Here is a 27,321-nt window from a genome sequence, read left to right on the forward strand (position 1 = left end):
AGTCCGGCTGCAGCAGAATAATCAGGGGGGGGGGGACGAATAACTTGTGTAGATTGATACAGCAGGAGTGGAAGCCGTTTATTGCAGGACAGGAGCAGTATTTATACATTCCACACAGCTTATCTAATTAACATAAACTAGATACAGCAGTCAACCAATCAGGAATCTCCACACTTAATGGCTCGCTTTTGTTACTTCTCAAACCACTCCCTCGGGCATTTTGCCAGGCACCATCCAGACTTGTTTACGAACTCTAACATTCCCCTGGCAAAATGCCAGGTGTTATTTTGACTTGTTTACAGACTCTAACACACTCTCAGAGCAGAATATGGGTGTTATGGTTTAGATGTGAGGTGTCCCCAAAAGCTCACGTGTGAGACAATGAAAGAAGGTTCAGAGGGGAAATGATTGGGTTGTGAGATTCTTAACCCAATCAGTGAATTAATCCCCTGATGGGAATTAACTCAGTGGTAACTGAAGCTGGTAAGGTGTGGCTGGAGGGCACAGCACTGGGGGCATGTTTTTGGGGTATATATATTTTGTGTCTGGCAGTGGAGTCTCTCTCTGCCTTCTGGTCACCATGTGAACTGCTTTCTTCTGCTATGCTTTTCTGCCATGACGTTCTGCTCACGGCTGTCTATGGACTGAGGCCTCTGAAACAGTGAGCCCTGGAATAAACTTTACCTCCTCCGCAATTGTTCCGGTTAGGTCTTTTAGTCACAGCAGTGAAGAGTTGACTAAAACAGTGGGCTATCTTGAGACTGAGATGCACTTCCAGGGGTTAAAGTGGAGTCTTTTATTAACGGTGTATAATTAGACAGAATATGTATGACTCAACCGGACAGGTCTTCCCTTGGGATTGGGCAATAGTAAACAAGATCGTGTTTCCAATTAGGGGTTCTGAAAGTTTCAGTTCACATCAATGTCTCTGTCTCAGGCAGATGAGCGGTCAGTTGGTGATCAGACCAGATGATCATGGGCCAATCAAATGTCAGCCCCTGTTCTCACAAGCTTCATGGTCTCTTTCAATTGAGGTCTTGTTCCTGTTCTGCTACTTCCCAGAAAATGTATAGGGAAAGTTGTGAAGTATTTATGGGTTGTTTAGTGCCATCATACATTTTGGCCCCTTTCTGACCCTTAGGCTCCTTTGTCTGGCCATGATTTTTTTTATGAGTGAATTGTTTGTTCAATATTTTAACAGGGACATTTTTCCTTTAGAGACTCAGTGTTTTCTGTGTCCCTAAATTTCTATCTCAATCCCATTATATCATCTTTATCTTTTAAATGTTTAATTGTCCTTTCTACAAACAAAAATGTTTTTTTAATTCAAAATTTCTCTCATACTCCATGGCTAGGCCACTAGCCAATTGTGTCATTTCTCTCTTTCAAACCTGTCCTCATGCTACCCAAGACCAAGTTCAATAGCCTGCTAGCTGGTTCCACACTTGTTCTCTGCAATCCACGGCAGGCTAAGTGGTCCTTTTAAAACAGAAAGTCAGACCATGTCGCAGTCCTACCCAGGCCTCTAATGAATTTCCCAACACATCTTAGAATAAGCTCCAAGATCCTTACCCAAAGGCTTTCTTCCATGGCCTGGTTCCTGCTTGCTTCTCTGTCCTCTCATGCCTGGACTTGCTCCAGCTCCACTGGCCCCTGGCCCTGCAGCCATTCCCCAAACACCAAAGCTGTTCCTCAGAATCTTCATGCATCTCCTCCCTCTGCCCGTGGTGCTCTCCCTCCACATCTTCTCAGGGCCCCTGCCCTTCTCCTTTCCTGCTCAAATGTCACTTCCTGAGAGGCTCTTTGTGTCTGATCAATCTCCCCCACCCCCCCACCCCACCCCCATCACTCTCTATCCTTATTCTGTTTTATTTTCTTAAGGACACTATTTTAAACCATATTATTTATTCATGTGTTTATTTGTCTACTATGTGTTATTTTGCATCAGAATGTGGGCTCCAGGAAGGTGAGGCCTTTGTTGGAGGAGCACATCGTGCCCCTTAGTAAAGGCTGCAGATTCTCCTTCCCTTCCCCGCTACCTACACTCTTGCTAACTCCACAGCAGTTTCCCAGAATGTGAGCAGTGGAGCTCCTGCATTGAAATCCTCTGGTGCTGCTTCACAATACAGATTCCTGGGCCCAACACTGAATCTGATGGGTTCTCTCCACACGTTGAGCCTGAAATTTGTATTTAAAGAAGATCTCCGCGTAATCCTTGAGGTTGGTAAGCTGAAGAACCACTCTTCTTGGTTTTAATAATTCATGTGACCGAGATGACTGATCACTGTGTTTCCACCCCTTATTCCCAAAGGATCACCAAGGTGTGTAGATTCTGCTTCCTTAGCATCTCCCCAATTTGTGTGCTCTGCTCATACTTGCAGTCTCGTCGCTAAGGCAGAAGACTTCATTTGTATAGTAGCCACTGAATTAGTGTCTTTCTGCTACTAAAATGGCACAGCTAATCCATGTCACCCCCAATAGCTCCTTTCTGAAGCCAGCAATGGTTTTCCATTCCCTTCCCTCTGGGATACCCTTGCATCATTTTTTAGATCTGGCCCCTGCACAGATACCAGTCTGTGTGCCAATTTGTCTGGAAACTTCTCTTGTCTCAGCTGAGCGTGGCCCTTTCTCCTTTGATGCCCAAAGAACTCTGTCATCTCTTAAGGCATTTATTCATTTTACCGTTAGCAGAGTTATTTATACTTATCTGTCTTATTTCCTCAAATTCGAAGTTCCATGAGTACAGGAAATGTGATTTATTCATCATTATATACTTCAAAGCACTTAGCCCAATGGTTGGTATTCAATAAATGTTTGTGGAATGAATGACTGAGTTCATGTTTGGTTCAAAATGCACTTTATCATTCTGTTTTTTCTCTTCCAGTAGTTAAAAAAAGAACCTCACAAGATATTAATTCAAAAAAAATTTAGTTCATTCGTTTCTGCTAAAAGAAATGCACTGACAGCCATTTGTGATAATAATCAATTTAGATATCTTAGTGGATTTCAAAAACAAATTTATTATAATCAAGGAACAAAAAAAATCATTACTAATTATAATAAAGAACCAAAAAAACCTCTGAGTCCTCAATCATGGTCACAAAATAGGATTATAAATGAATGCAATGACAAACAGCTTTTGGTGAATACTTAATTTTTAGCATATTTTAAGCAGAAATGGGGAGAGTTCCTACTCAGAACTCCATCCTTCAAGGTAAATTTTCTTGCCTGAAAGTTTTGCCTTCTTTTAGGCAGATGTAAAGTTTGGATGAACTGTGTGACTGTGACCATCACCTTGACCTCTGCCCACAAACTTCCCCAACATAGCAGGTCTGTTTCTATTGCTGGAATCAGGGAGACAGGTCATGATGTCACCACTGGGAATGAGAAATGGGTTTCTTTTCCCAAGAAAATGATGCTATAAATGAGGCTAAATATATAAAATTTTTAATGATCCTTTTCTATTTAGGGTTAAAACAGGCTTCTGAAATCTGGCCTTATAAACAAACCATGTAGCTTTGTTGGTTTAAACAAAAATATTTTGAGTTTCTACCAACAGATGAACTTTTGAAATACTGCTTTCTGGACATACTTAGTAGCTGGAAAACATTTTTTTGGATTTCTCACTGAGTTCTATTGACTATGCCAAATGGCTTCTGGTCTTGTGGCCTCTGTCCTGAGGGTATGGAAGAGCTCACATGCAGATATATCATTTGCTGAATTACATCTGAATCCCTACACAAGTGGAATTTTCTTAGACAGCAAGAAAAGGAATACAGAATGAAACTGCCTATAATAAAGCACCGAAGATAATTTTTGAAATTTTCTTCCCAAGATTTTTTGCCATGATATTCTATTCAAAAAAACAATTTATTTCTCCCACAATTCACCTGAAATTGTTCTCATCGGCCCAGAAACCATAAACTTTCAGGGTTGGAAAAGCCCTTGGAGATCATCTGGTCCAATGCCCTCGTTTTTCCTACAAACACAATGAAACTGCTTCCCTTTTATTTTTGTCATAAATTCTATGTGCCACAAATGTTCTAAATGCTTCCTAGGGGTTCTCTGTGCAGCCCATTGAGTTCTATATTGAGCCAGCTTTGTTTATAAAACTACAGGAAGAATTCAAATATGGTGCTTCTTTGGATAAAGCAAGGCCAAAAACAATGTCAGAAACAATTCTATAAAGTGGCAATCTGGAAATACAAGACCACAGATTCAAAATTTTAAATGAGACTCTTCAAGCAGGAAGAAGGAGAGGAAGTAGCATCCACCAGCAGTGGCTTAACTCCTAGACTCCTTGGTACTTTGGAGACATATTTATTCTTGCATCTAACTTTTTTGGACACTAACTTAGAAACTGAGCAGTCAGAGGCTTATTTTATTAGAACAGTTTCTCTCTGTAGTTAGAAATTTCTTTGTTCATAAACTTTCACGTATCAGGGAGGGAATTTCTTATGACACAGGAAAGCTGTGACCTGGGGCAGCTGGTGACACAGGAGACTTGTTATTTAGGGTTATTCTAAAATACATGACAGTTTACAGATGCTTCTGACTAGAAGTAGGCAAGTAGAGTCCTCATAAGGTAGTGGAGAAGAAAAGCAAATCTCTTTTTTCACATAGATGCAGACAGAAATAAAACTGTTGAAAACCAGAATAATAAAATAGTCAGAGGTCAAATTTGCTCATCCACCAGATCAGTTCCACCTTTGTCCGAAAATGTATCAAGATTCCTTAGTGGCCTGGGGTTGAGGCTCAGCAGTAGAGCGCTCGCCTTGCACATGTGCGGCCCTGGGTTCAATCCTCAGCACCACATAAAAATAAATAAATACATAAACCTGACATTAAAAAAACATATTTAAAAATAAGATTCCTAGTAACATTTTGTTTTTAAAAAGAATTGTTCAAGGCTGGGGCTGTAGCTCAGGGTTTGTGCTTGCCTAGCGCTGTGGGAGGCCCTGGATTTGATCCTCAGCACCACATAACAATAAATAAATAGGAAAAAAGGTATTATGAAGAAAAGTCTTAAAAAGAAAAAGAATTGCACTAAGGGGTATTTCTAAAGTTTCAAAACTATTTATTTCAGTTTCCTCTGCTTAAATCAATTAAACAAGCATTAATTAAGCACCTGCTACATTTTGTGAAGTACCTTGTTTTCTAGGGATATAAAGATGAATGAGACACACTTTCTGCTCTTTGGAAGTTTGTCATCTTGCATGAAAGAAAGACTCATCCAATCACTGCAAGGGAGACGATAAGAGCTGTGGGAACAAGAGGAAGAAACAATTCACTGAGCTGAGAGTCAAATAGAGCTATAAATAGGCAACATTTGAGTTGGGCCTTCAATAATGTGAGAAGTTTGTTATGTGGACAACTAAGATTAAGAACACTCCCGGGCAACTCCATCTGTTGTGGCTGGAGTCAGAAGCTTGCTGAGGTCTGAGGTCTAATGGAGCTGCTCTGGAGAGGGATGATGCGGCCACTGCAGGTGGCGGGTTCAGTGAGCACCATGTGAAGTGGTCACTGGTCGTTGACACAATTGAAGGGGAATGAAAGAATCAATTCTATGCTTTAAATCTGTAACTTTGGAAACCACATGGAGGAAAGAAGACAGAGGTAAGCTCAGTTGGGAGGCATCAAAAGAGCCCACGTGGAACAAACTGCAGTGGTGCACACCTGCGATCCCAGAGAGGCAGGAGGATAGCAAGTTCAAGGCCAGCTTCAGCATCTTACTGAGATGTGGCCTCAAAATAAAAAATAAATAAATAAAAAGGACTGGAGAGTGTAGCTCAGTGGTAAAATGTCTCTGGGTTCAATAACCAGTACGAGAGAAAGAGAAAGAAAGGAAGGAAGGAAGGAAGGAAGGAAGGAAGGAAGGAAGGAAGGAAGGAAGGAAGGAAGAGTCTAGTACAGGAAGATTGAACTCAGCAGATCAGGATGGAAAAGAACAAATGTTCTCTCAAAGTGTAGGAAGTAGAGTTGGTTGTACTTGGTGAAAAACTGGTATCAGCGGTAAGGAAGAAGGGGTACCAAATAGACTCCTGGGAGTCTTTCTTGAGAAGGTACGGGTATGGTCCTATTATTCGGTCATCAAAGGCCAGAAACTCAGTATGGACAAAGCAATAAGCATATTCCTCTTAAAATCCATGTTTGGGGCTGGGGTTGTGGCTCAGAGGTAGCACGCTTGCCTAGCATGCGTGAGGCACTGGGTTCGATTCTCAGCACCACATACAAATAAATAAAATAAAGGTCCATCAACAACTAAAAAATTAAAAAAAAAAAATCCATGTTTGGATTAAGAAACCAAACTGGAGATGCAGCGAGGCTTCTAGAACTAAACCCCAAATTCAGTCTAAATTCACTCTTTCTCTTGACCGTCCTCCCTTCTCCACTCACACCATCCACATATGCTTCTTTCTGTGTTAGCTTCTCCTTCCCCAAGTCCTTGCTTTTTGAAGAACATCCTGTATTGAGGATGTAGCTCGGTGGTAGAGTGCCTGCCTAGCATGCTCAAGACCCTGGGATTTAAGGTGCATAACTGGATAAGTTTTGAAAGTCCACGCCTATGAAATCATCACTGCCTTCAAGATTACCAGACACACCCATAACCCCCAGCTTCTTCCTTTGCCTCTTGATAATTCCTCTCTTGCCCTACTCTGCCTCTCCTCTCCTCTTCACCCTTCTCAGGAGTGACGGATCTGATTTCTGGAACTGTAAATTAGTTTGCACTCTCAAGAGTTATAGAGAATCTCGTATGTACTTCTGTTTGTCTGTCTTCTTTCACTCAGAAGGATTCATGCAGTATGAATCCATTGTATGAATCTACAATTCACTCCTTTTTTTTAATTGCTGAGTAGTATTTTATCATCTCTGAATTTCCCTGTGTCCGTTTTATTCTTTCACCACTTCTTGGCTATCTTCTCAGAAGTCTGCCTGTCCCATGGAAGTCCCAGGGTTTACATTTTATGGTCACCTTCACCAAAAAACTGTCTGATTCTCTTTTGATGACAAGTTCAGAAATTCCTATGAAAGGCTCCAAAGGGCTCTGGCTGGGGTCAGATATTCACCCCTGTTGCAGATCTATGACTGGGTGGGCAGGAGCACTTGAAGCTCCTGGTGCAGTCACAAGAATCTTCTGGATATGTTTGATCTCAGCCTTTGGGTCACACAGGCACATCACATTCACCCCCTCAGGCCCCATTTCTCAGGCTTGCAGTGAATTTGTGAAAAGAAAGTATTCTTATAGAAGGTGGTGAGTTCGGTATCATTTTTATTTCACAAATTCCTCTGCTCTTTCTATATTTCTGTTTTGGCTGATATCTCAGTGATTTATACAGTTTTAAATTTTCTGTTGTTGACAGATCAATAAAACAGAATATAAAATTCAGAAGTATATTCAAATATATACAGGAATTTGGCAAATGATAGAGTTGCCTTCTCAAATCAGTGGGGAAAATGATAGACTCTTCAATAAATAGCGCTGGAACAACTGTGGGTCCATTAAAAAAAAAAAAAAAAAACATTGGATCCATTCCCTCATGCATTATATACCAGGATCCATTCCAAAAGAATCAAATATTCAATGTAAAAAGTAAGCACTCAAAGGAAAGTTCCTGCATAAATTCAGGGTGGGGAAGACCTTTCTAACTATGATACAAAATCTAGAAGGCAGAAGAGAAGAGATTTTAAAATTAAGTTCCATAAAAATCTCCACTTGGCAGAAACAATTTTAGCAAAGACAAAAGACAAATGGTAAATTAGGCACAAATTATATGCAACTCATTTCACAGACAAGGTTTAATGTCCTTTATATTTTAAGAGTTCCCACAGGTCAATAAGAAAGAGATCACTTATCCAGAAGAAAATTTGGCAAAGAATGCAAAGAGTTCACAGTAAAAAGACACATAAACGCCTTTTAAAGCTATGAATAGTCAATCAGCCTCATTCTTATTAAGATAAACACAAATTCAAACTATGACGAGGTATCATTTTTGCTATCAAATTAATAAAATTATAGGTGCAATAATGCATGCTGAACAGCAAGAAAGGAGGAGATGTGCACTGTCCTATACTGCTGTTGTGGGTGTCCTTGGTGTCACATACAGATGGGAAATGTAAGCATCAAAACTGGCTATTCACTGCAACACTGTCACTATACTAGGTAATTGGCAACAACCTAAATGTCCATCAATGGGGGATTAGTTAAATAGATTATGGTACATTTGTATAATGGGATATTATGTAACTGTAAAGAGAATGAGGGGCCTTCTTATGAATTGATATTGAAAGATTTCCAAGATGGATTATGAAATAAACAAAAAGTAAAAAAGAATAATATTGATTATTTGGGTATTAAGGAAGTGACTGAATTGTAAGTTTGTATTTACTTGTGTAGTAAATATTTCTTAAATTTCTGGAAGCATTCAAGGGAGATATTTACATGGTTACTGGTTTAGGAAGGTGAACCAGAATTGAACACAAGGACGACAAGGGTGAAGAACAGACATATGTATAAATCTTCACTTAATTTTGAATTATGTAAATTATCATCTCCCTTATATACTAAATTACTTTTTTTAAAAAATCCATTGTTTGTCTTCAATGGAATTAAGCCATCTTCTTCTAAACTTTGGTTCAAGGAAAGTTTGACTCTTAGATTTACCTTTGCTCAGCAAAGCAGCCTATTTTCTTTAGGATTTAGTTTCATGGTTGTGGTTTAAGTTCCTGATAGCTACATTGCTAGGTTACACCTTCATATGCACACAGGGAGAACCCTCTACACGGACAAGTATGGACACTCATCTAGACAAATGCAAGACCTATGCAGAGGATCAAGCATCATAAAAGTCAAAATCGAGTGAGCGAGTAGGCATCCATATAAAGGAAGAATGTAGGATCTGAGCAAGTGAGATTGGGGAGGTAAATATAGAGGGGAAAAGAGAAAATGAACAGAGGGGACAGAGGCCGGGTAGACAGAAACAGAATTCAGTCCCCTTAGGTCTTTTACTGCAGTTGTTACATGTACCTTCAAAGAGAAAAATCTCTGATTCAGCAAGAGATCTCAGAGCTGAGTTATGCATCATCCTGAAGAATCAGGAGGGCCTACCCAAGGCTGAGCTGGCCCCACCCCATGCTGAGCTGGCCCCACCCCATGACTGTTTTTGTACTCTTCATAAGGCACACTCTCTTTAATTTAAGGCACACCCAGTACAACCAACCTCTAGGCACATCAAGAACACATCATGACCTCCTACCCCACTTCAATTCCTGACAGCCACAGAGAAGACAAGAAAAGAATTCCCTATTCAGGAAGTGAAGAAATCTCTTTTGTCACTACCAGATTCAAATGGGGTCCTTCCTCCAGTGGGAGGGGTTTGTTGGCTTGAAGTCCTCTGGGGCTAAAATCTTTGTTCCAGCTCAGGTATAGAATATATTTTCTGGATGCCTCCAACTCATTTTCATTTAGCACCTGCCTTACATCACCACTGGAAAACATTCTCAGCCAGGTGTTCCACATGAGCTGGAGCTTGATCTCAGTCCTGCTCTGGAAGGCTTACAGCTCTGGGTCTTAGGTTTCTCAGAAAAGAGCTCTTAGGAGGACAAATGGGATGATGAATAATTGCTCACTTTTGTGAAGTACTTAGTGTATAGGAAAAAACTTACACTATTTAATTTTCACAGGTACCTTAGACACCTTATGTACTGTTATCTCATTTTACAGATGAAGAAACCAAACCTTAAAGGTTAATCAACTTGCCCATGTTTACAAAGTTAATGACAAAGGAGCCAGTATTTGAACCCAGATCTGTATGAACCTGGAGGTTTGACCTTTAATCACAGCACCCCTGGAAGCATGCATGTGAAAAGACTCTGTAAATGAGATTCTGCATGAGGTTCTGCATGCATTACTTCCTGTTATAACTGTTGCTGTTAATAGCTTGCAGTTGTTGAATAGTTAGGATGTACTGTGTGTTTAACATGTATCATTTCATTTCACCTGAACACCAACCCTTTGAATATATTTCTTTCTATATAACATTTTCTTGTCCAAGGTAACATAGCTAAGTCTATCACCAATGCCTGCTCTTCTCCCAAATACATAATGCAGTCTCCCCGAAGACACAAAGACTCATGAAAAATATACAATGATTCTGATTGGAAACAAACTGGGAATGGTGATATCTCTATTGCTTGTGCAGCTGCACTCTGAAAAATATTCGAGTGTCAGTGCTCCAAATTTTATCCAGGTTCCTTTCTAACTCTACTAGTGCTATTTCTCGGTTATTTAACACTCAATGCCCTTTCTGTTAAGTCCACCAAAGATCAGGCAACCAGCACTGCTGTTAATTTAAGCATTCTTCTCCTTCTCTCTTCCCCCAATTTGTCCCATCCAACATGCCAACGTATCCTTTTCCTTTGGAATTTCCTTCTTACTACTCAGAGAGGCGCTGAGTTGCAGTTCTACCTGGAGCTCAACTGTGCATGGAGAAACCAACCTCCACTGCCGGGAAACCACTTTCCCTTGCACCAGGGAAGTGATTTATGACCGTGTACCACAAACATGCAATTTAGGCATGTATACAAACTTTACATGCTCACAAAATGGCTCCTTATTTATACTTAGAAAGAGAGGGAGCACACTACTTATTTCCCTCACTTCAAAGTTTTAAAATTCTTATTCTAAAGTCACAGTGTTGAAAAAGTCACATATGTGTGTCTATATCTCTCAGACTTTATGTTGCATGGGGGCTCTGACCCTCTGCAGGTGGAAGAAGATGCAAGACGCAGTTAGGACAATGGGCACACTTTATTCAGTGGTGGCCACAGCCATTAGCCAGCCCCCAGCTTCAGCTGCAGCCCCCAGCCAGTTCCATTTTAGCCCCCTCAGTCCATTCCCATAGGCCTTTTTTATATGCAGGCCAAACAAAGAAGGCACAATGCCAACAGGTTACATAAGGGGGCGCATGCTCACAAGTTAATGTTTCGTAAACATTAACTTGAATATATACGCTGAATCACAGTGTTTCTGGCCTCGACTAACCACAACGTAGTGGGTTCCCAGCCCTGGTTACACACTAAAAACATAACATAGCTCGCCAGAAACCTCCGTGAGGGAGCCTAACTACAGCCATTTGGGGGCCTATTCCAACCCTCCACTCTAAGCACCTTGAAGACTGGAATTATTTGAATTCACCTGAAACTCCCACAGTGCTTTGCATGGGGTAGGTGCTTAGAATCCATTTGCTGAGTGAATGCAAGTTTTTGACTTAGAAAACATTATTTTAATTATAGAATAATTATTTTCCATAGAACTTCCTCTATACCATAAAAATGTCTAAGGGCTGGGAGGTAGCCAAACGGTACAGTAGGTGCTTAGCAAACACAAGACCCTGGGTTTAATCTCCAGCACTCCCTCACTCCCCCTCCCCCTCAAAAAAAAATCAACTAACCTGATAGGATAGCCCGTCCCACATAAAGTTCCTGCTGTGTGCCAAGCACTTTGCCAGATGCAGAGGACACAAACACAATGAAGTTTAGCATCCTGGGAGGCTTTTTTCCCCTGGGGGAAGAGTCCATCGGTCTCTTAAGTCAGAGATGTTTCTGGACTACAGAATTCTTTCCTATGTTTCCAAGTTCCCAAGCATAAGCACACTGAAGATTATTTCACAAGCTGCAAAACCAGGCGGCTCAGAAAGGCCAAGGCAGCGGGTCATGGTTGAGCTCACCATGCCCTTGTTATTGTTCTGGGTGGAAGGCAGAAGACAGAAGAGGCAGAGAAATGGCAGATGAAGCCTTTTTAATTTGCTGGCAATTAATTATTTCGCTTGCTTTAAATTAAAATGTTCAGCTTTTCCTAGTCACACTCATCAACAGTTGTTAACATCAGTGTCTCTTCAGCATTTGGAAGGCTCTGAGTGTAAACAGCCCAATGAAAGATAAATTGTAAAACCTTGATTAAGCAGAATGCTCTGGGAATGAGCTTTACTGGTTTATTGATTCTTCTACTTATTGGAGACTTAGCCAGAAAACTCGTTTTTCCTCCTTCAGCCTACATTTATTCATTTGTTCATCCCATCAATTAATCAACATAACAGTAAAGTGGCTAAGTGCAGTGTGGGAGCCAAGCTGCCTGGATACCATCCCAGCTCCGTCACTTAGTCACCCTGGGCACATTGCTTATTCTCTCTGTGATTCTGTTTCCTCATCTGTAAAATGGAGACAATAATAGTACTTATGGCATATATATGCAAATTAGGTAAATTAACATATAGAGACGGCAGGATAGTGCCTAGCACATGGTGGGTGTTAAATAACTGTTACTGCTGTTAGTATTATTGATCACCTCCTGTATTTGCATGGCAGGGCTAGAAGTAGGTGTGACCCTGCCTCATTGTGAATTCCTACCACAATTTAAAAATTCAAGTATTAATTCTGCCTATCCAACAACAAGGTAGATCTTTCTATCTTCTAAGGTCTTCTTTGACTTCTTTCTTTAGGGTTTTGTAATCTTCATTATAAAGATCTTTTACCTCTTTCATTAAGTTGATTCCCAAGTATTTTATTTTATTTTTTGAGGCTATTGTAAATAGATAAACTGTAGAATCAACCTAGATGTCCTTCAATAGATGAATGGATAAAAAAAATGTGGCATATATACACAACGGAATATTACTCAGCAATAAAAGAGAATTAAATTATGGCATTTGCAGGTAAATGGATGGAGTTGGAGAAGAGAATGCTAAGTGAAGTTAGCCAATCCCCAGAAACCAAATGCTGAATGTTTTCTCTGATATAAGGAGGCTAATTCATAGTGGGGTAGGGAGGGAGAGCATGGGAGGAATAGATGAACTTTAGATAGGGAAGAGGGGTGGGAGGGGAAGGGAGGGGGCATGGGGTTAGAAATGATGGTGGAATGTGATGAACATTATTATCCAAAGTACATGTATGAAGACGTGAATTGGTGTGAATATACTTTGTATACAACCAGAGATATGAAAAATTGTGCTCTATATGGGTAATAAGAATTGTAATGCATTCCACTGTTATATATAAGTTTAAAAAATGTTTGCAGTACAAGAAGTGCAAATTAAAATAAGAAATTGATCAAATAATGTCATGTGCATGTATGAATAATAAACCACAGTGAAACCCCCCCCCAAAATTCAAGTAATGTAGAATCATGTAGGATTTCTTAAATTTCGAGAGTGAAAAACAGATTGAAAGGAGATAAGTATGCTATTTTGTTTTTTAAAAAAATATTTTTCCATTATGAAAGAATGTGCATGTCTTGTGTCTATACACATATAAATATACCCTCAGAAAAACTGGGAAATATGGAAAAATAGAAAGGAGGAAAAAAATCCTTCTAAATTTCTGGCAATTTTTCTGTGCATAGATGATTTTTGCTGTGGAGGGTTGGAGAGAATGGAAGTAACCAAAAGTTGTGATCATAATATAGATAGATAGATAGATAGATAGATAGATAGATAGATAGATGATATATATATTATCACATATATGCAGTCTTACATCTGTGTTCATTTAATGTTTTAACAAAAGTATTTTCATGTTATTATAATATGTGCTTAGAAAAAAAATCAAAATCGACACCACATGTTTTAGTCAGCTTTTTCACTGCTGGGACTGAAGGATCTGACCAGCACAACTGTAGGAGAGGAAAAGTTTATTTGAGGGCTCACAGTTTCAGAGGTGTTAGTCCAGAGAAGGTCAGCTCCATTCTTGTGGGGGGAAGCTGGTGATGTGGCTAAACATCATGGCAAGAGAGGGTGGCAGAGGAAAGCAGCTCACATCATGGTAATCAGGAAGCAGAGAGAGAGAGAGACTCCAGCTCCAGATACAAAATATAGACCCCTAGCCATGCTCCCAATTAACCACTTCTTCCAGCCACATCCACCTGCCTCTAGTTAACACCCGGTTAATCCTATCAGGGATTAATTTACTGATTGGGTTAAGACTCACAATCTAATTATTTCCCCTCTGAAACTTTTTGCATTATCTCACACGTGAGCTTTTGGGGGATACCTCATATCCAAACCATAACATTTCACCCCTGGTCCCCAAAAGCTCACACTCATCTGACAAGGCAAAATACATTTAGTCCACTCCCAAGAGTCGCCATAATCTCCTCAATTCCGAGATTGCCCAAAGTTCAAGTTCAAAGTCTTCTCTGTGACTCAAGGCAACCTTGTATTGGGAGCTCCTATGAAATTAAAAGCAATTTACAAACATCCAACATATAAAAGCATTGGGTATATATTTTGTATCTGGAGCTGCTGTCTCTCTGCTTTCAGATCACCATGATGTGAGCTGCTTCCCTCTGCCACACTCTTCCAGCCTCACCTGGAGCCCTGAGGAATGGAGCCAGACTTCTGTGGACTAAAACCTCTGAAACCGTGAGCCCGCAAATAAACTTTTCCTCCTTGCAGTTGCTCTGGTCGGATCCTTTAGTCAAAGCAATGAAAAAGCTGACCAAAACACTACCTTTCCTAATTCTGCTCATCACAGGTAATCATTATATAATAATCCCATGAATCTCTTTCGAGACTATTTTTATAGGTATATGGTAGTGATTAATATTGAAATTAATATTGGTAATGATACTCTCAACTAAACTACAGTTTATTCATATTTCCCTCATTTACAGTAATTGGCTTTTTTATTACTACTAATACATGTTAATGGGGTTGTGATTTTCCATATGGCATGCATTGATCATATCCACTCTCCCTTCTTATACCCTCATCTCTTCTGGGCCCCCCAGCCCTCCCACCCTTTCCCAGACTTGCATACTTACTATTATACTTTTTGGATGTCTTTTTGTTTTTGTTTACACATATGAAAAAGAACATGTCATACTTGTCTTTCTGTGTCTGGCATATTTTTGCTTTACAAGATGTCCTCCAGTTTTATTTATTTTGCTGCAAATGACACGATTTCATTCTTCTTTATGGCTGAATAGTACTCTATTCTGTATATATATATAGTATATTTTCTTTATCCATTCATCTACTGATGAGCACCAAGGCTGATTGAATAGCCGATTTCATAGCTATTGTGAATAATGCCGCAGTAAAAACGCACACTCACGTGTTTCTTTAGTATGCCAACTTCATTTCTTTTGGATATATATCTAGAAATAATATAACTGGATATATTAATATTAATATTATAACTGTATATAATATAACTGGATCTATCATGTGGTAGATCCATTTTTAGTTTTTTGAGGAAACTCCATAATGCTGTCCATAGCAGTTATACTAATTTACATCTCCACAATAGTTTATAAGGGTTCCTTTTCCTCCACATCTTCCCTGGCATTTGCTACTTTTTACATTTGGCTCATTTTGTTTTTTCTTTTTTTCTTGTGACAGTAGAGTGTATTTGATATATTATACATTCATGGAGTATAACCTTTTCTAATACTTTTTTTTAAAGAATAGCCCTTCTGACTGGGGTGAGGTGGAATCTCATAGTAGTTTGGATTTGCAGTTCCCTGATGGCTAAGGAGCATCATTCACTTTTGTTTCATACATTTATCAGTCATTTGTATTTCTTCTTTGTTTTTTGTTAAAGTTGTATTGGTTCATTATATAATATATAATAGTGTGATTTGTATTTCTTTTTTTTGAGAAGGGTCTACTCAGCTCATTTGCCCATTTTTAATTGGCTTACTTGGTTTTTTGTTGTTAAATTTTGTGAGTTCCTTATGGAGCTGGCAAATATTTTCTCCCATTCTGTAGGCTCTTTCTTCACTGTTGATTGTTTTCTTTGCAGTGTAGAAGCTTTAATTTGATATAATTCCATTTGCCAATTTTTGTGTTTATTTCTTGTGCTTTGGGGGCCCTGTCAAAAAAAAAAAATCATTGCCAGTGCCAATATCTTGAAATGTTTTCCCTATGCTTTCTTCTACTAGCTTCAGGTTTTTACATGAAGCTATCTGATCTATTTTGAGTCGATTTTTGTACAGAGATAATAGTCAAGTTTCAGTCTTCTGCATGTGGATATCCCGTTTTCCCTGTATTATTTGTTGAAGAGGCTCTCCCATGTATGTTTTGGGCAACTTTGTTGAGAATCAGTTGGCATAGGTGCATGGGTCTATTTCTGGGTTCTCTATTCTATTCCATTTGGTCTAAATGTCTGTTTTTATGCCTATGCTACACTGTTTTATTTACCATGGCTCCACAATATATTTTGAAATTAGGTATAGTGATTCATTCAGCATCGCTCTTTTTCCTCAGGATTATTTTAGCTATTTGAGATCATTTGTGTTTCCATATAAATTTTGGGATTTTTTTTTTTTTTTTTACTTCTGTGAAGGATGCCATTGGTATTTTGATGGGGATTGCATTGAATTTGTAAATCTGTCTGGGTGATATGGACATTTTAACACTATTAATTCTTTTAATCAAAGAACACAGAAGGGCTTTTCACCTTTTAAGGTGAAGTTCTTTTTCACACTCGAAGGTGTAAAGACCTCAGTTTTTAATTTTTATCAAAAACATAATCATTTTTACTATCAATACATTATGGACAATTTTGTAAGTCAGTGCATACAGGCCTTCAGGCATATCTTCTATGAAGGGGCTGCTTTGCCTTTTACAATGATATAAACCATACTTTAGTTAATCTTACTCATATTGGACATTAGGTTGTTTCCAATTTCTTTTTTTTTTTTTTTAACCAGTGCAAAAACACTACAATGAACATCCATATACAAGTAGTATTGCACATTTATGGAGTCGTCGTTTTTTGGTGCGGGCAATCAAACCCAGGGCCTGGCACATGCTGGATAATCACTAATATTATTACCCTTGAGCTATAACCCCAGCTGCAGAATATTTCTGTGGGATAAGCTTCTTTTATCTCCAAAATGCAACTGTTTTAACAAAGCAGGGACTCTGATGTTGAGATGGCCTCAGAGCCATTAGGACACATTTTCATCACATCACATGCGGATGTGGGCTGAAACTCTGGCACAGATCTAAGTGACTGGTTCTTTTTGAATGATCTCTACCTAAGCAGCTTCTTTAGTCATGATTTTCTTCTTTCTTAAGATTTGGTAAAAGCATTCACATTAATAGCAGCTATGATGAGCTGAGTTCCAGGTAATTAAGGCCTTCATTTTCACATTAAAACCTCATTCACATCACTTTTCTCCTCTAGCCCACCCTCCCTCGGGCCAAGAAATTCCATGACTTCTGACTCTGGTTGTTCTCCAATTATTTAGAGCTTGTGAACCATGAAAGAGGGAGAGAATGAGCAAGGAAAGAGGGAGGAGTTAAAATAACTGCCAGATGGAGATCATGAAATTACTTAAACTGGAAAGTCACTCAGGAGAAACCTCGTGCTGCAGCTATGCAAAGATGATGACAAATTGAGTAAATGTCTTGACAGTCATGAGCTAAGCTAAAAACATACTAAAAGGAAGACCCTGGATATATGAGCTGGGGTACAGGCTTAACTGTCCTGTAAAGAGACCCGAACAGGACAGTGGCTCAAATAAGACAGAGGTTTAATTCTCCCTCTCTGAAGGGTCCAAAGACAGGCTAGAGGTCCAGAGCAGACAGATGCACTGTTCCCTAATGTCATCCCAAGACACAGGCACTGGGTCAACTCTTGCCTCCCGAATGGCTCCTATCTTTGGTACAGGTGGCAGCTGCAGTTATTGCCGTATCCACACCATAGGAAATGGAGGGTGCAGCATGAGCCCCTTTCTTTAATGTTCACATCATATCCATGCACATTTCAGTGGCAGGAATTTAGTCACATGCCCCTACTAGCTGCAACAGAAGCTGCCAGCATATTGGTTGCTATATGGATGAACATTTACCAAATTAAATCTTGCTTTTTTTTTTTTTAAGTAAAAGAAGAGGAAGATAGCGTCAGTAGAAGGAAGGATATATACATATGGGCTTTGTTTTTGTTGTTGTTGTTGTTTTTGGCACTGGGGATTGAACCCAGTAGGGATTAACCACTAAGCTACCTCTCCAGCCCTCCTGAGTCACTGGGATTACAGGCATGCACCCCTGCACCCAGCAATATTGGGGCTTTTGATCTCTGTTTTGCTGGGTTTAGGTAGAGGAACCAAAGAAAGTCGTTCTACAGAATGGGACTTATTTAAGGGCTTGAGGACGTAATTAAAGAGCATGATTAATAGCAAGTTTAGGTCATTAACTTCTTTTCTACAGAATCCACGATAGTGTGAACCTCACACATGCACCATCTCTCAGTCTGGCATGTTATTTTTGTTTTCTAAACACTCCCCTTTCTAATTTCCCCAAGCCTTTAATCTGTATCCCCAAAAGTCCTCATTTGTATCCCCAATTCTTCCCAAACTTGAGAGATACCAGGAAGTCATGCCTAAGGTCAAGTTTGCAGATAAGCAACTAGACATCAGCAGCCACATACCACTTTGCTAAAAGAGAAAATAAAGTTTATTCTTAGCAACCACTGAAATATACACAGAAAGTTTATGACAGGGTAGAGAGAATTATAGGATCGCAGCTGTACCAAAGAGCATATAAGAAAAATGTATAGGAGAATTTTCTTGGACCTCTGCCTGATCTGTTGACTTATTTTGATTTCCTTTACAGCAGTCTTGTGGATATCTGTTTATTTTTCATGACTTCTCTAATTGGAGCAGGCTCACTTTGTTGTGATAAGGTTTGTGCATTTTAAGAGCGAGAGAAAGAGTATAAAACAATATAGTTCCTGTGGGTTCCTCTGAATGTACTGAAAGATTGTGAAATTCTTTCTAATATAGTTCCCAGTGATATTATTTGGGGTGAGGTGTTTCCTCTGGCAAAGAATATTTTCAGTAGTTCCTGTTATAGTCTCTAAATAAAGAGCCAAGCCCTAACCTGATCCCTAAAGTAATGTAAAGGAAAGTTCTGGTATCCAGAACATTTGCCATGACGCTAGCCGAATCTCTGTACTGGGCTGGGTCCATGGCCTCCAGCTGCTAAGAACCGGAGCCAGCCATAGTTATTTGCTACTTGCCTGTACATTTGCACCCACTGTCCACCTCTGGAAGATGCCCTCCCAAACTCAGTCCCTTCTGTGAAGACTGATGCAAAGGCAGTGGCATAGAAGAGCCAGAGCTGACAGTGACATTGTTCTACTCTCTCCCTTTTATAGATGTAGAAAAGAGAGGAGACTCAATGTGGCTTGTGAGAGAACGTGGAGTGAATTCCAGGTCACAGGTCACTTTGCAGCACTGTGCCTAGTCCTCCTAATGATAGCTATTACTAAAATTTTCCTTCAATTTAAATCTCTAGAAGTCCCTGCCGCCCTCCTTGGAGATAAACCGACTTTGGACTTAACCATAAACTAATTATCTGTCATAAACCATTTGCAGCTCACACTTAATGTTTATCAGTTGCTAGCCATCTTGTGACATGGTGATAGCCCAGAATGCGATTTCTAGGGCTATACAAGGTATAGGGCACAACTAACACCCAAAAATCACAGTAGAGGGGCTTGAATAGCAGAGCTGGGAAATTCAGGAACACGGAGGAATCACAGGTATGTGAAAGAACCAGACTGCTGACTGGCTCTTTAGGAAATTGGGCAACACGTGCCCCTTCCAACAGGGAAGCTAATAGCTCCAGGAGATGGGAGACTTCGAGGGCCCCGTGTCATTAGATATCCATCGACAAGAGATGTTAGAATTTTGTATGCATTTAAATGTGAAATTACTTGCATTTTAAATATTGGTTCACATTTTAAAACATTTTTTAAAATACTGCCAGGCTCAACAAAATCCAGCTCATGAGCTTGCCTGCCAATGCAGCATCTGCAGCCTAGCCACAGTCAAGGGTGAATGCTAAAGCCAAGCACACCAGTGTGAACCCTGGCTCAGCCTGGCTGTGTGGCCTCGGGCAAGGTAACCTCCCCACCCACAGTAGAATTGCCAACCTCATAGAATTCTTGGGAAGATTGAGATAATGTAGGTGAAGCACTTAGCATGATGCCACACACATCATACTTGGTTCAAGTTAGCAACGCCACTATTGTAACACTGAACCATGAAGTCCTGAATGTCCTTGGTCAGAGCAACACCCAGAAAGCTCTCTAAGGCAAAGCCAGCACTTATCTCCTAAAAGCACACCGTTTCTGTCAGCTAGTTTCTGAACCAGGGTCCTTCATGGCTCCCTGTTCCCCGCTGGGCGTGCAGCGTGAAGTTATCATAGTGCATTGGCATACAGTTAGTTCCCTGTGGCCTACCTCTGGAGCTGGATAATTGGAAAGAAGGAACATGCTGGTTGCTTGAATCATTCTGGAGAGCCTTGGAAGATGCGGGAACATGGCCCCTGGTAATGAGCATGCACAGAGACAATGCAGGTTCAGCCAGGAGGTGCCTAGGCTGTTGAGTCTAAAAGAACACCCTTCCCCTGACAGCACAGATTATCTGATGTGAGAATGTGGCCTCTGACTCAAGACAGGTCTGTGCTTTCTCAGCTAGACAGGCATAAGTGGCATATGTGATGAGATTGGGATCAGGCCTGGAGTGATTACTAGGAGACTCTAAGGGCTTAAATGTGGATGAAAACTCTGGAATGCTGCCCAACGAGTACTTTGGGTAGTACTTACATTCTCAGCAAGGATGGAAAGAAATTGAGAACCAGAAAGGCTACTTTGACCATTTTACTTTGGCTTAGGGGGTCTTAGTGCTACTATGGAAATTCAGGCAGATTTGCTTCCTCTGACCAAAGAGTCAGAGATACATTTCTTTGGTAGATTTAACAACTGAAATGAGCACAGGGCTTCAAAAGTCATAGGCCACAGTGGGCATGCTAGGACAGAGGAAAGCCTGCAGGGTCAGCAGGAGGTACTGGAACAGTGGAAATGGCTTGATAGCAGTACCTCTTCTTTGAAGGGGTTTTAGAAAGAAATATATTTAAAGTTCTTTTGCTTAGCATCATTGTATAAGCCAAAGAAGGCATTGAAATTCCAAAGGCGCCTCACCCCTTGTGCTACAGATAAGGCCTATTTTCAAGGTCCATTATTCTTTCTGTAGATACTACCGTCCTAAATAATTTGTAAATATTTGGTGTATTTGAATATTGAGAAGTGCTTCATATTTTATCTCCACCTATTTTCATGGACATGGAAGGAAACAGTCCAAGAGGAAGGGTTTAATTCTATGCTGCTCCAAGAGTCCCCTCTTTTCTAGAAATTATACTACATTGCCCCCAGCTTCTTTGGACAAATCTAATTCTCTTCTCTGTGCTACAAAGGAACTTATTATTTACTGCAAGGGAAGCATACTATAGCATCATTGCAAGGGGCTGTTGTGTGATTGTTAAATAACCTTTTTTTTTTTTTTTAATCCTTGAGTCAGAGAGAGTTGAGTTTCAAATCTCACTTTACTATCTCCTAGATATGAATCTGGGCAAATTACTTAACCTTTTTAAAATTATTTGCCAACACCTATAAAATGAAACTAATAATAGTATCTATCTCAGAAGATTTTTCTGAGAATCAAATGAGTTTATAGATACAAAGTATTTAGCAGGAATCTGGCACATATTAAGTGCTAAATTAATGATAGCTATTACTAAAATTCCCCTTTAATTTAAATCTCTAAAAACAACCCACATTTTCCTAAAGCATGTTTCCTTAAAGTGAGGTTTACTGATACTCAAGATATCTGGGGAAGGAATATTGAAGAACGAATTCTCTACTATTCCTCATGGCTCATGCTGCTGGTGAGGTCCAGTCTCAAGGCAGTCTGGTTGTATGATTTCAATGGTGACCTTGGCAGAGTCCTTCAGGAGTCATGAATGTAGGCTGGCCCTTCAGTTTCCTGAGTTCAAATGAGATATATAAAGGCAAATGCAAATTAAAAACAAGAGGCTTAATTCTTCCTGTTCAAAATAAGGGAAGAGATTTCTCCCCATCTCCTTTTTATTTCTCAAAATTTTTTACTATGCTTTGCAAATGTATGTATCTTTATATTGGCTGAATAAGACTTGCCAAAGGACAAAATTACAACAACTTAAAGATTTAATTGGCTTACAGTGTTCTCAGTTCTAGAACCAGGAAGCACTTCATTTCACAAAATGCAATAAGTGTTCTGATGGGCTGAACCAGAGAGGTTGGTGCTGTCGACAGAGGACGGTTAAAGAGAGCAGAGACAAAGAACAAACAGCAGATTGGTCACTTCAAAGCCACTTTTCCTTTAAGGTGGGTACAGGGAAACCGACGATAGAAAAATAACGAATTGGTTAGCAGATTACTTTTGGTTTATTTTTGTTTTGTAAGGATTAAAGCAGAGGCAATTTCCCTGCGGCTGTTATATCTTTCTCTTCTGATTTCTTGAAAAGTCAGAGAACAGCTGAGTTGCTGTTTGACTTGTGGGAACCTTGTGCAGGAACCTAGTCCCAAACATGGCTTCCTGTAATGTTTATTTGACTGGTCAGTCTCCTGACTCTGACATATTTCCTCAAGCACCTGGCAACTGTCTTTCTGAGCAAACATGGAGGGAGACTGATTGCCTATCTTCCAGTTCCAGTGCAGAAACTGATGTGTCCTGATGGCAGAACTGTCACCACCTGGGATGAGGGTGGGTGCTTGAGAAAGGCTCTCCAGGGGCAGAAGAGACCTCTCCTTGGACCTTTCAGGCCCTTGACATGTCCCAGAAAAGAATTTAATGACACATCACATATGAGGAAGAGAGCAAGAGATTCCTTGTGGAGCAAAACCGCATACTTGAGAACGGGAGGGAGGGAGTGCAGGTGATGGGAGGGAGGGAACCTCTTCCTCTGGGATTCTAATGTGTGTAGAGTAGCTGGTGGGGGGGGAGGGCAGGCGGCATACTAGAGGTGGAGTCTGGGCAGGCTGAGCATTTCTGCTCCAGTTTCCCTTGGTGTGCACATTGCCCTGGCATGTTTTAACCCTGCCACTTATTCCCTCCAGAGGCCTTGCGGTTATCTTGAGGTTTTGATGCCTTTTCATCAGCCAATCAGCAAGCTGCTTGCAGGGTGGTGTGGGATGGGTTGCTTTCCAGCTGTTTGTTTTGAATTCCGGTGGTTCTGGGTATTTCCTGCATTCCAAAGTTTCATGGGTGTTTTTTTTTGTTTGTTTGTTTGTTTGTTTTATGGTATTTATTTATTTATTTATTTACTTTCTTACTTACTTACTAACATTCAGTGTTTTCTCTGTCTTCCTAAACTCCTATCTCACAACCAATTCAAAATCTGACTGTAGAAACCAGAATAGGACACCCCAAATATGTCTCTCTGGCATATTGATTATTCGACCCTGACTATTTTGAGAAACTGCCGTCACAGGAGTGTCTGAAAAGTTGCCCTTCGGTGATAGAAATTCACATCTATAAAAGAGATCAGCATTTGTCAGCAATGTCCCTCTTCACCAGAAAGAGAAAGATGACTAAATCACTAGACTCTTCAACAGTGAAGTTTGTTTTTCCTTCGCATAAAGTTAACACAGAGGTCTCCCCAATGACATGAAAAAAAATAAGATGAACTATGTGTGACGACAATAGGTGCTGTCCTCTTATTTAAGAACTGGTTATTATTGATCTTGAAAAGATGCATTTAATGTGTCACATCTGCTTGTCCATAGAAGGGGGTGAGGTTCCTCCTGCCTAGCAATCTCTTCGTGGTTCGCCTGTGATATGCACCACATTCTGGTTTAACACTTATTCAATAATAAAACTGTTTTCTCTCTCCTTCTCTTTCAGTTTCTCAGTACTATATCTGTGAAATTTTCTGGCCTGGGATTGTTGTTGTTGTTGTTGTTGTTGTTATTATTATTATTATTATTATTATTTAGTTATTTTTTCATTTTTAAATTTATTTTATTTTTTTAATTTCTTGCAGTTCTGGGGATCAAACACAGGGCCTCATGCATGCCAGGCATATGCTCTACCACTGAGCCATGCCTCTAGCCACTGTTGTTGTTGTTGTTGTTGTTGTTATTGCATTTCATCAACAATGGCAGGGCCTTTAATCCCCTCTGCCAATCAGTCATGAGACACGGGCCCCTGACAATGTGGGTACTGGATGAGGAAGAACTCTGCAGCAAAAATAGACATATATAGATTATCTGCCAACAGCACCCCACAGAGGGTCAGTAGGATGGTGGTGGCTGCAGTTTTCACTATTCTCAGTTACACCATTTTGTTTTGTTTGATTGCATTTTTCATCCAAACATTTCCTACCATTTCACAAACAACCACATTTTCTCATCCACCTGTACAAGGGACTTAAGTGAGAGGCTCCCAACCACACTCATGCCCATTTTTCACATAATGAAGAGTGACATATGGCAGGTCAGAGTTGGTGATAGCCACATGAGTCTCCTGCAACTCAGTCGGGGTTTGCCGCCATAAGCAGATGCTATGATGCCCAACCTGAAAATTGATTTTGGTTTTGCTTCATGGAGAATACCTTCTCAGAGCTTTGCCCCACAACGGGGATCTTCTACTCCAACACCCCAGTACCAGAACTAGGATTTGGTAAGAGTGGACAAGAATGTTCTATTAGTTCTCCAGAGACACTGAAACAAAGGGATACACACACACACACACACACACACACACAGAAAGAGACTTATGTGACATTGGCCCACACAATTGTGGAAGCTGTCTGCAAGCTAAAGGTTCACAGAAGCCAGTGGTGCAGTTCTGGTCCAAGCCCAAAGGCCCAAGGACCAAGAGGAGATTGTTCAAGTGCTAGACCATGAGTACTCAAGAACCAGGAGAACTGATACTCAAGGGCAGACGATGCATGTCTGAGCTCAAGTAGAGCAAACTCATCCTTCTTTGGCTTTGTTATCCCTTTCAGGCCCTATTGGATTGAATGATCCCCACCCACATGAGTCAGGAAAGCTCTTCCTTACCAGTCTACTGGTTCGAAGGCTAATCCCTTCCAGCAGCACTTTCATAGACACACTGACGAACAATGTGTACACCAGCTATCTAGGAATCCCTTCACCCACTCAAGCTGACACATGAAATTAACCAGCACAGATGTTCCAAACTACTATTAACCAAACTAAGAGAGTATCAAGAGAACAGAACTTCCCGCCAGAGCACCCAGGCCGTCCTACACCTTGCCCCTACCCTTCTCCCTTAAGTATGTTGTGGACCTGTCTGACTGTCTTAAATCATAACACCATAGATATATGTACAAATTACCTAGTCCAGGGTGAATCCCTAATACAGATACGTGGGAGAAAATCTTGTTAGCTGGACACTAAGGTATTATCTAAGGTATTATTAGTGTTATCTGGACACTAAGTTGATCTGCAGGTATGTAATTTCTGGCTCCATTAAAGTTGTGGTTTTAGCACTTCTGGGGGATTCACTAGTATGTTCCACTTTTTTTTTTCCCTACAAGAGAAGCCTTTGAAACATAGGGTACATTAAACTCTCCGTTCATATTCAGCTGGCTTTTTGAGTATCAATTTATCATTTTCTGCACATCAGAAATGGGGCTCCTGGAGTCATCAGAGCTGTTGGCCAGAGATTCCCATATTGTTGTCTCTTTAGCCAAACAAAAAAAAGAGAGCTGGAACTGGCTTGTTTCAGACAAATAGGATTTATGACAAAAAGCTTTAAATAGGTCAAAGAAAAACGTTTAATACCAAATGAAGTTACAATCTATAATAAATATCTAACAGCTGGAAACTTTACGTGACAATAACAAAGTATATTGGAAACATAAGAATAAAAAAGGATGCTCGAAACACAAAATTTGTGGAAGACTTTTAAAGACACATATCTCAACCTTTGACAGCTCAAATAAATAAAAACTATCAAAAACATACAACATCTAAATCATAGAGCTTTTTCATTATAAAAGAGAAACTTTGCCATCCTTTTAAGCTTCTGGAAAATTTACAAAATATGACCATGATCATAAATAGAACTCAAAAATATAAACTCAATAAGTTTGAAAGCATAAAATTTATATGAGCCATTTTATTATATCATGGAGTAATAAAACTGGAAATTAAACAAACAAACGAACACTTTGAGGTAGAGGGCAAACCCCCAAACAGTTATTTTGTCCAAGTAAAATAAAAATTGCAGATATGGATTATTTGAAAAATAATAAAAATACGAACATTTTTTCATGTATCCATGTAACAAAAACTCATTGATCACCTTTAATAAAACTCAAGCAGAATGATGTGACTGAGGCTAACTGGTTGGAAAGACCTCACTGAGGTGGCATTTAATCGGAGATGGGAACATCAGGAAGAATTTGCCCATGAAGCCCCACCAAGGGCACATTACAGCAGAGAGACATCCCACACTGTGTATCAAAGTTAGAGAATCAGATGTTGGAAATGCAAAAATTAATAACAAAATTTTCTTATTATTGATGACAGGATAAAAATAATTGAATCGTTCATTCAACAAGGCAGCATAGAGATAACAATTCTTTGAAAAGGAGAAAAAAGATAATTTAGATAACAACCAAAATAAATTAATGCCGAAAACAAAAAAGATAGAATCAATAAGCAAATTCAAGTTTTAGTTATTTTTGAGCAACAGTATGGAAGATAAGCATCTAGTCGAGAATTTTTAAAAAACATGTATAAATATAAAAATGAAATTTAGAAATATAGAAAGCTACCAATCTTATAATAGAACTAAGACAGCTCTAATTCTAAATATGACCAAAAAAGGAAAATAAAATAAAAGGAAAGAGAACCATCAACTCTTATCATGTTTAGTCATCTAGAATCATAAACCTACCAAATTGACTCCACAATATATTAAATGACTCATGTAGGGGATTTCAAGATGGTGGAATAGAGGGGGTTGCTTTCCTGGCTGCTCTGTGGTATGAAACTGAGAAAGCAGACAGGCAACTTCTCAGCAAGATGGATGAACAACAACAAAAAAAAAGTGGGGGAGACTTACTGCAATTTTAAAGTGGACATTCAAAACAAATCAGGGACTCAGGAAGTTGAATATAATAAAATCAGAAAGAAATCCCCAGTAGTACAGCTGCTGCCACAGCCAAGCGAGAAGCACTGGCCAAAGTGCTCCCTCCATGAGCAAAGTGGAAGAATAAGGGAATTAAAGGAACCCGCATTTTTAGAAGGCCCGAGGTGTATCTGGATACAGACCATTTAGAGATCAAGGACATCACCCTGCTAAACTGAAAGGTGTGCTGCACAATATCCTTGTGTGGGGAATAAGTTGCCTTCTCTCCAGGTGATTTTCAGAAAACAAAGGAAGAAACCATTTTGCAGCCACTGATGGAGGCTGGCAGCTGAGGGAGCCAATTCCTGCAAACCCAAGTTTGGACTGAA

General features: G+C 39.8%; 1 long non-coding RNA gene across 1 annotated transcript in view; it reads left to right on the top strand.

The window, feature by feature from the left end:
* The window catches only part of LOC125620181, a 100,555-nt gene that overhangs the window by 5,936 nt on the left and 67,298 nt on the right, over positions 1-27,321 (top strand). Inside the window, exon 2 of the long non-coding RNA XR_007351781.1 lies at positions 14,313-14,526. This is a non-coding gene — a long non-coding RNA (uncharacterized LOC125620181). The remainder of the gene's footprint in view (positions 1-14,312; positions 14,527-27,321) is intronic.

This window comes from Marmota marmota, unplaced genomic scaffold, assembly GCF_001458135.2.
Source record: "Marmota marmota marmota unplaced genomic scaffold, marMar, whole genome shotgun sequence".
NCBI classification, from domain to species: Eukaryota; Metazoa; Chordata; class Mammalia; order Rodentia; family Sciuridae; genus Marmota; species Marmota marmota.